This window comes from Ovis aries, chromosome 6 (genome assembly GCF_016772045.2).
Source record: "Ovis aries strain OAR_USU_Benz2616 breed Rambouillet chromosome 6, ARS-UI_Ramb_v3.0, whole genome shotgun sequence".
Taxonomy (NCBI): Eukaryota; Metazoa; Chordata; class Mammalia; order Artiodactyla; family Bovidae; genus Ovis; species Ovis aries.
The window spans coordinates 105,055,971-105,064,874 of record NC_056059.1 but is presented as its reverse complement, the minus strand read 5'-3'; the positions used below and the strand labels follow the sequence as shown (position 1 = coordinate 105,064,874).

At 50.4% G+C, this 8,904-nt stretch overlaps 1 non-coding gene across 1 annotated transcript; it reads right to left on the bottom strand.

Moving 5' to 3' along the window:
- Positions 1-7,996: 7,996 nt before the first annotated feature.
- On the bottom strand, positions 7,997-8,069 carry TRNAY-GUA (transfer RNA tyrosine (anticodon GUA)). The gene has a single exon. It is a non-coding gene; the product is annotated as a tRNA-Tyr (tRNA).
- Positions 8,070-8,904: the final 835 nt, after the last annotated feature.

Below are 8,904 nucleotides of genomic sequence, written 5' to 3'. Positions count from 1 at the left end.
ACCTGGGCATGGACAATGCCTCTCTTCAGGTGCTCCGTAGCACCCTGTGACCAATGGCAGGTCTGTGAAGGTGCTTTGGGAGCCCTGGGCGCCCGTTGGCTTCATGGCCTGCAGGGAGCCCATCTAGGGAGATGCAAAGTCATGCCTGACACCCTAGGGTGAGACTGGACTCGGTCTCTGGGTGGGCCTGCAGCTGCCCTTGTGGCTCTGATAGGGGAGAAGGAGGAACCTTAATTTCTGGGAGTTGGTCCCCAGCACCTGCATCTTCTCCAGCTTTGTAGGGGCCAGGGTTGAGATGCCCCTTGTATTCTGCTTTATCCACAAGTATTACAGTCTGCTTTTCTCATGTCATTACAAATTCATTACAAAGATAAATGTTTAATGACTGCTTAGCATTTCATTGACTAGATGACCCTACTTTTGTTTAACCAGTCCCCTGTGGTTGGATGTTTATGTTATTTCCAACCCTCTGACATCAACAACACCAGGATACATACTTTGATCCCTAATCTTTATACAAATATCTAATTATTTCCACAAGATAGATTCCTAGGAGTAGAATTCCCAAATCAAAATGATCTAAGACTCTTCGTGCAGATGGTCAAATTGCTTTCTAGAAATGAGCCTTTTTTGTAAGGAAGCGGAAATGAGCCATTAGCTCCAGAGAGGGGCTGGGACTGGCCTGTGGTCACCAAGCTGAGAGGGCAAGAACTCAGCAAGGCTGACCCTTCTGCCAGTGCTCATCTGCCACTGGCCCCTGGCGTGGATCCAGAGACTTGAATTTTTCTGGACCGGGCTTCTGACAGCACCTGAGGTGGGGTGGGGTGTGGCCAGGGCAGAATGGAGGGGGAAACAGCAGGACCTCATGTTGTGGGCATTACAGACTCCAGGGGGTCATCTCAGCCAGTTGTCATCAGCATTTGCTTTGGCTTCAGAACCAGAGGGGTGTGTGTGTGTGTGTGTGTGTGTGTGTGTGTGTGTGTTTGTAGATCAGTTCATTCATTGAAAAGAGAAGTAAATGTGCATATTTGGACAGAAGATCATCCCGTGTTATCTGTAACAGAGATGGATTAGAAATCACTTCCACGTGTCGCTCTAGTCGTGGAGGTGGGGCCAGGGCTCCCACTCCCCTGCCTGGAATGGCCCCTGCCTCTGACCTCCAAAACTGGCCTGGAACCCCGCCCTGAGCATCCCCCAGGGCGAGGGTCAAGAGGCTCGGAGCCGAGGGCATGGATGCCCACACCAGCCTGGGCGTGTCGTGGTTCAGGCTGCCGCCTTTCCCTTCCCCATTCAAACAGTCCAGAGACAAACAACCCAGCCTTAATTGACGGTCCCGTTAGCATGACAGCAGTGAGGACATCCCTCCTGTGCAGCGTCTACGCAGGGCCCCACGGCTGTCCCCTCCCGTTGGAGAGGTGTCACCAGGGTCGGCTGGAGGAGTGTCCCATCGGGGCCACCCTCCAGGCGTTGTTCTGAGCACGCAAACTAAACAATCCCCCTGGCAGTTTGTGGGTTTAGGGAGAGACGAAAAACAACCCAAGTCATTTGTGCGGAAAAAAACAGGACATGATCGAGTCCCAAAGGCAGTATTTTATTTGCAGTGTTTCCTTCAAGTTGCAGGCCCCGGCAGGCAGGAGTAATATATTAGCTCCGTTGGTTTAACTGGACAGCAGCATGAGCTTGTAATAAGGATGTGGTAATACACCACGAGAATCTGTAGGCTCATAAAACTTGACCTTATAAATCTCCGTGTGGATCAATTCCATACAGCAGCCACTCCCCGCGGTGGAAGTCCCAGACTTATAAAGTGGCCGTTGATAACAGAGCAGTTTATCCCCACCCCACCTCCTTCCTTTTAAACTCCTCAAGGCCGACTAATCAGGGCACGTTCATAATTTCCTCTTTCAACATGAATGCTACATTAAAACACGTAAGACCCAAACTGTTCTCTAGGATCAGGGAGTGGGACCCTGAGAGGTTAAACAAGCTCATTAACAATTAGGATAGAATGTCCCCAAGCAACTTCCTCTCTCCTCCCCAACTAGAGCTCAATCTCTTTGGAAGGTGGGGGGCGGGGGAGAGTCTGTATGACCCTCTTACTCTAAATCAGGCGTTGGCAAACTTTTTCTGTACAGGTCCATGCATGCGTGCTAAGTCACTTTAGTCCTGTCAGACTTTAACGCAAAAAAGCAAAATGGCTGTCTGGGGAGGCCTTACAAATAGCTGTCAAAAGAAGAGGCGAAAAGCAAAGGAGAAAAGGAAAGATATAAGCATCTGAATGCAGAGTTCCAAAGAATAGTAAGAAGAGATAAGAAAGCCTTCTTCAGCAATCAATGCAAAGAAATAGAGGAAAACAACAGAATGGGAAAGACCAGAGATCTCTTCAAGAAAATTAGAGACACCAAGGGAACATTTCATGCAAAGATGGGCTTGATAAAGGACAGAAATGGTATGGACCTAACAGAAGCAGAAGATATTAAGATGAGGTGGCAAGAATACACGGAAGAGCTGTACAAAAAAGATCTTCACGACCCAGATAGCCATGCTGATGTGATCACTAATCTAGAGCCAGACATCTTGGAATGTGAAGTCAAGTGGACCTTAGAAAGCATCACTACGAACAAAGCTAGTGGAGGTGATGGAATTCCAGTTGAGCTGTTTCAAATCCTGAAAGATGATGCTGTGAAAGTGCTGCACTCAATATGCCAGCAAATTTGGAAAACTCAGCAGTGGCCACAGGACTTGAAAAGGTCAGTTTTCATTCCAATTCCAAAGAAAGGCAATGCCAAAGAATGCTTAAACTACTGCACAATTGCACTCATCTCACCCGCTAGTAAAGTAATGCTCAAAATTCTCCAAGCCAGGCTTCAGCAATACTTTATCTTTCTGGGCTCCAAAATCACTGCAGATGGTGACTGCAGCCATGAGATTAAAAGACGCTTACTCCTTGGAAGAAAAGTTATGACCAACCTAGATAGTATATTCAAAAGCAGAGACATTATTTTGCCGACTAAGGTGCATCTAGTCAAGGCTATGGTTTTCCTGTGGTCATGTATGGATGTGAGAGTTGGACTGTGAAGAAGGCTGAGCACCGAAGAATTGATGCTTTTGAACTGTGGTGTTGGAGAAGACTCTTGAGAGTCCCTTGGACTGCAAGGAGATCAACCCTGGGATTTCTTTGGAAGGAATGATGCTAAAGCTGAAGCTCCAGTACTTTGGCCACCTCATGCGAAGAGCTGACTCATTGGAAAAGACTCTGATGCTGGGAGGGATTGGGGACAGGAGGAGACGGGGACGACCGAGGATGAGATGGCTGGATGGCATCACGGACTCGATGGACGTGAGTCTGAGTAAACTCCGGGAGATGGTGATGGACAGGGAGGCCTGGCATGCTTTGATTCATGGGGTCGCAAAGAGTCAGACACGACTGAGTGACTGAACTGAACTGAACTGAGGGACTGTAGGCCGCCAGGCTCCTCTGTCCATGAGATTCTCCAGGCAGGAATACTGGAGTGGACTGCCATGCCCTCCTCCAGGGGATCTTCCTGACCCAGAAACTGAACCCGTGTCTCGTGACTCTTGTGTCCCCTGCATTGGCACGTGGACTCTTTACCACTAGTGCCACCTGTCCAGACAGTAACTCTTAGGGGCTTTGAGGACCTTATGCTTTCTGTCACAACAGGTATTGACAATATGTAAACTAGTGGGTGTGGCTGTGTTTTAATAAAACTTTATTTACAAAAGCAGACGGGCTGGATTTGACCCGAGGGCCAGGGTTTGCTAACCCTTGTTCTAAACGGCGAGTCCCCCTTCCTAAGTGTCTTTGTGCTGGCAACTTTCTCTCTGGCATGATAAAAGGAGGCCACCTATAGGATTTAGGTGGGTACCTGGGATTCCCAGCTTGGGTCACAAACATCGAACGTGTGTTTGGTGTGCCAGACAGTTTTTTCTACGTCAACTCACTTGACTTCGAGAGAGAGGGGTCACTGCCCTCTCCCATTTCAGAGATGACAATACTGATATCCAGAAAGAACAGGTAGCTTCCCCAAAGTCATATACCTAGGATGGGCAGAGGTGGAATTTGAACCAGCAGCTCTGGGCCCATGTATACAGAAGGGCAGAAAACTCTACCATGTGCAAGAGACACTGCAGTTATACTTCGATTTGGCTTCCCTGGTGGCTCAGCAGCAAAGAATCTGCCTGCCAATGCAAGAGACATAGGAGACCCCGGTTTGATCCCTGGGTTGGGAGGATCCCTTGGAGGAGGGCATGGCTTCCCACTCCAGTATTCTTGCCTGGAGAATCCCATGGACAGAGGAGCCTGGCGGGCTACAAGCCCATGGGGTCTCAAAGAGTTGGACACGACTGAGAACTCACACAATAGAGGTCACTGGGTCCTCACTCCTAACTCTGCGGCCTTGGGGGAGTTACTAAACCTCTCTCACCCTCGTCTACAAAAGGACCGTGAAGAACCTTCCTGCAAGATTTCACAAGGATTAAATAAAACATGTGGGAAACTTCTTGGGAGATTCTAAAATGCTGAGTAAATGTTAGTTTATCTAATTTTCTTAAAGAGTCCAGGCCAATAACTTGACAGCCTTTTTTTCTGAATTAAAAGGCTCTCTGTTGGCATCGCCTTTGCACAGTCCCCGATTTTGGCAGGAGTCCCCCGCAGGTGGAACTGAATGTGAATCTGATTATAGTTCCCAAGTCTTAGCTGAAAGTGGACGTGAGCTCCGAGGGCCTGGCTGGCCCCAAAGGGAAGGACTTTGAACCCATTCGAACAGACAGGCGGGTGCAGGGGGCAGCTCCCTGCCGGCCATTTAGAAGAGGCTCCCGGCAGCATGGGGTTCTATTTAGGGAAGCCGTTTCCCCGTCTGGGCAGATGGCCTGCAGGAACAGGGGCTTGGCTGATCTGGTTTCAACTAATTCTATTAAACGAAAAGTTCTGTAGAGCAGATTCCTTCGCGAGCCTCTGTCCACATGGTGATTTAATCGAGTAAATTAAAACATCGTTGCTTTCTGTCCGGCTTTGCTGCTTTCCGTGGTGGCCTCGCAGGGAGGAGGGGAAGTCTGGATTTGTAGGGGTTTTGACCAGAGGTGGGGATACTGGAAACCCCTGGAGACAGAGGCAGGGCTCAGAGAGGGTGACATGGGCCTGGCAGGGAAAGGGTCTCGGCGAATAGAGGATTAGGGTAGTGGAGCTTACAGGGTGCCCGCAAAGCCTCCAGCCCATCCCCTGATGATGCAGATGGGGAAAGTGAGGCTCACAGAGGGGAAATGACTGGATCAAAGTCACCCAGGGCATCTGGAGCCAGGAGAGCTGAGAGCTTGGAGCGAGTGTGCCCGAATGCTCAGTTGCTCAGTTGTGTCCAGCTCTTTGCAACCCCTTGGTCTTTTACCCACCAGGCTCTTCTGTCCATGGGATTTCCCAGGCAAGAATATTGGAGTGGGTTGCCATTTCCTCCTCCAGGGGATCTTCCTGACCCAGGAACTGAATCTCGGTCTCCTACATTGAGCTTGGAGAAATTTGAGCGAATCAGATGCCCAGCGCACCCCTGTTCCTGGAGCCATGTCTCTCCCAGGAATCTCAGGAGGCCAGTGTGACATTGTCATATCCTGGGAAAAAAAGGGATTTGTCTTTTCCTTTTTACTCAGCAAAGAGCTCAACTTCTTCCTCTGGGGCCCTGCCTGGGGTTATCTGTGAGGGTCTGTCTTCCCCACAAGTCCTCCGGGGGCACTTTGTGGCTTTTAGACTTCTGTTGAGGGTTAGCATCTTTCTGTATGGACGTCTCATCATTTGTAAAGCAGAAAAGAGAGCAGAGCTAAGCTGGTGAACCCTGAGCTCCACCCCCTGAGTCTCCCCTTTTGTGGCCCCCAAGGGGTGAAACAGAGTTGGAAACTGACAATCCTTGGAAAAACACACACTCGGGATTTGCTCATTCCTCACTATCATGTCTGGGAAACCAAATAAAGATATGTGGCCTTAAATGCTCTGATTCCACTGGATTCCTGGTAAGATAGTGAGGTCTTTGATGTACATGCCCTTTACAGTTTGCAAGTCACTGATCACCCACTGTTTCATTTCTTTCCTCCCCTCGTTCTCATGGGACAGCCAGGCCGACCTGAAGGTTGTCCCTATTGTCTGGATGGGGAAGCTGAGGTTCGGAATGGTGACCTGATTGGCTGTAAGGGGGTGGGGGTGGGGAACTCAGATTCCCATCAGGTTGCTGTCACTGGGGCCAGTTGTCCACAACAAGGGACAGAACCATCTTGTAACAGCCACAGGATGGAGTGAATGCCAGGGTGCAGGGCTGGTGCAGGGTGGGTCCTGGAGAGAACTAAAGATCAAAAAGATTTGGGTCTTTGTTCCTCCGACTCCCCATGCCCGTCATCTAGGCCCCATTTCTACCAAGTTTCCCATGGAGTTAGTTGATAAGGAGGCTCCTGGTGGTTGAGAAGAGCTTAGCAAGATGGGATTGCACCATCCTGACAGCAGATGAGTCCCCGCCTCCGGGGGCAGAGGCCACTTGGAGGAGTCTGCCGGCTCGGGCTCTGCTGCCCAACCCTCTCATCCTCCCGGCGGCCATGAGGACGAGGAGAGGATCTTCCTGGGGTCCCAGGGCCCCGCCCCAGGGCTTTCGCGAGCACCCGCTGAGCAAAATGGGTGCAGTGGGCCTCCTTCCACCCTCAACTCCAAAGGGTGCTCTGATCTTATTGTCGTGAAAGTTTCAATGGGATGATGCCAATCTGCTCCTCCTACTCCAGATTCAGGCTGACAGAGCACCTCTGTTCTTCTTTATACTAATTTTGTTGCTGTTTTTCAGTCACTAATTCGTGCCAACTCTTTGGGACTCCATGGACTGCAGCACACCAGGTTGCCCCATTCTTCACTATCTCCCAGAATTTGCTCAGATTCGTGTCCATTGAGGCGGTGATGCCATCCAACCATCTCGTCCTCTGTCACCCCTTTCTGCCTTCAATCTTTCCCAGCATCAGGGTCTTTTCCAATGAATTGGCTCTTTGCATCAGGGGGTCTTGGGGCTTCAGCTTCAGCATCAGTCCTTCTAATCTTATGCATCACACTGCCCTCCTTCTCCACTGCTGATGGGCATACCTCTCTGGGCATATCGGGCTAATGGTCAAAGAAAGCCCCAGGGTTGCTGCCTGGGCAGCTAAGGAGCCTGCTGAGGAAGAGCAGACTCTAGGGCCCATCACTTGTTTAGGCAGGCACAGCAGTTGGGCGAGAACTACCTAGCGACGAAGCCCGGGTCGCTAGAAGAGAGCGGCCCGGGGCTCAGCAGCCTCACTCAGATCGGTCCCCTGGACAGACACCCAGGTGGCTCCCTGGAGATGACGGCTTCTAGAGAGAAAAAGGGCGTCACTCCACCCTGTGCCCGTAGAGCCCAAGGCAGCACTACAGGGGACCCTCTATGTGTCCCACAGCAGGAGTGAGGATGTCCTTCCCCCAGTTCTGAATCTCACTGCGGGGCACCCTCTGTGTGGGCACCCTGAGAACGCAGGGCTTCGCTGGTGCCACTTGCTGGATGAACTGGAATCGGCCTGTGAACACAGATACCAAGTGGATGGTGGAGAGGAGGAGCGTTTTCAGAGTCTGGAGGAGATGTCCCCACCACACTCTCAAACGTGCTGGGGTCCCTTTTGAGGCCACTGGGAACGGAATCTCAGCAGACTGCCTGAGCTGAAGGTGGGGGTGCAGCTAGTGACCTGTGAGGGTTCCTGATGGTGAGAGTCCCCTGCCTCTCCAAGGATCAAGCCTTGGAGGAAGCCAGCTCATTGGGATTTGGGGGAAAATGGGTTTGTGTAGAGGTGCGATTAAACCAGCCCATGGCTCAGATGGTAAAGAAAAGTGAAGTCAGTCAGTCATGTCCGACTCTTTGCAACCCCATGGACTGCAGCCTACCACACTCCTCAGTCCATGGAATTCTCCAGGCAAGAATACTGGAATGGGTTGCCATTTCCTTCTCCAGGGGATCTTCCTGACCCAGGGATTGAACCCGGATCTCCTGCATTACAGGCAGACACTTTACCATCTGAGCTACCAGGAAAGCCCTGGTAGATGAAGATGGTAAAGAATCTGCCCACAATTTGGGAGATTTAAGAAGATCTCCTGGAGGAGGGGATGGAACCCACTCCAGTATACTTGCCTGGAAAATTCCACCGACAAAGGAGCCTGGCGGGCTACAGTTCATAGGGCTGTGAAGAGTCAGACATGACTGAATGACTAACAGGGAAGAGGGATATGATTGCTCATCCTTGCAACAATCCTGCAAATTACAGATGAGGGCCCCGAACTCATTCATCTTGGGGAAGCATATCGTTGGGGTATCTTTATCCCCTTGGTTGTTAGCACAATATTCATCATACTCATGCTGAGAAGCCTCAGAAGGAACTGTGAGTACAAGCAATCCACCCAGAAAAATCTGGATTGAATCTTGGTCTGCCCCTTGTCACACAGAGGCTTAAGCAGGTTCCTCGACCTCTCTGAGCTCGGTAGCCTTGTTTAGAGCACAGAGGTGCCAGTGTCAAAGATCCATGTAAGAGTGAACAGCCAATGCAAACCATCAGCTGGGACCTTGGAAGAATGAAGTATGGGAAGCTGTGCTTTTCTTCACACTTGTGAACACAGGGCTGCATTGGGCTGTTGGAGACAACCCTTGGCATTCCTACTCTTTTTCCTGTGCAACATGTCTGCCCTCTTCAGCAAGTCTGGATACATCATCACTCAAAAGCACATTTGTCCTTTGTCACGTGAGGGGCTCCATTCAGATATCTCCTCTGGGCCCAAGCAGATCAGATGTATACTTTGGCTCAGACTCTGAGAAAACATAAAAGTGATGATGTCCCTGTCGATTTCATCAAATCCATCATAGCCCAAATTAT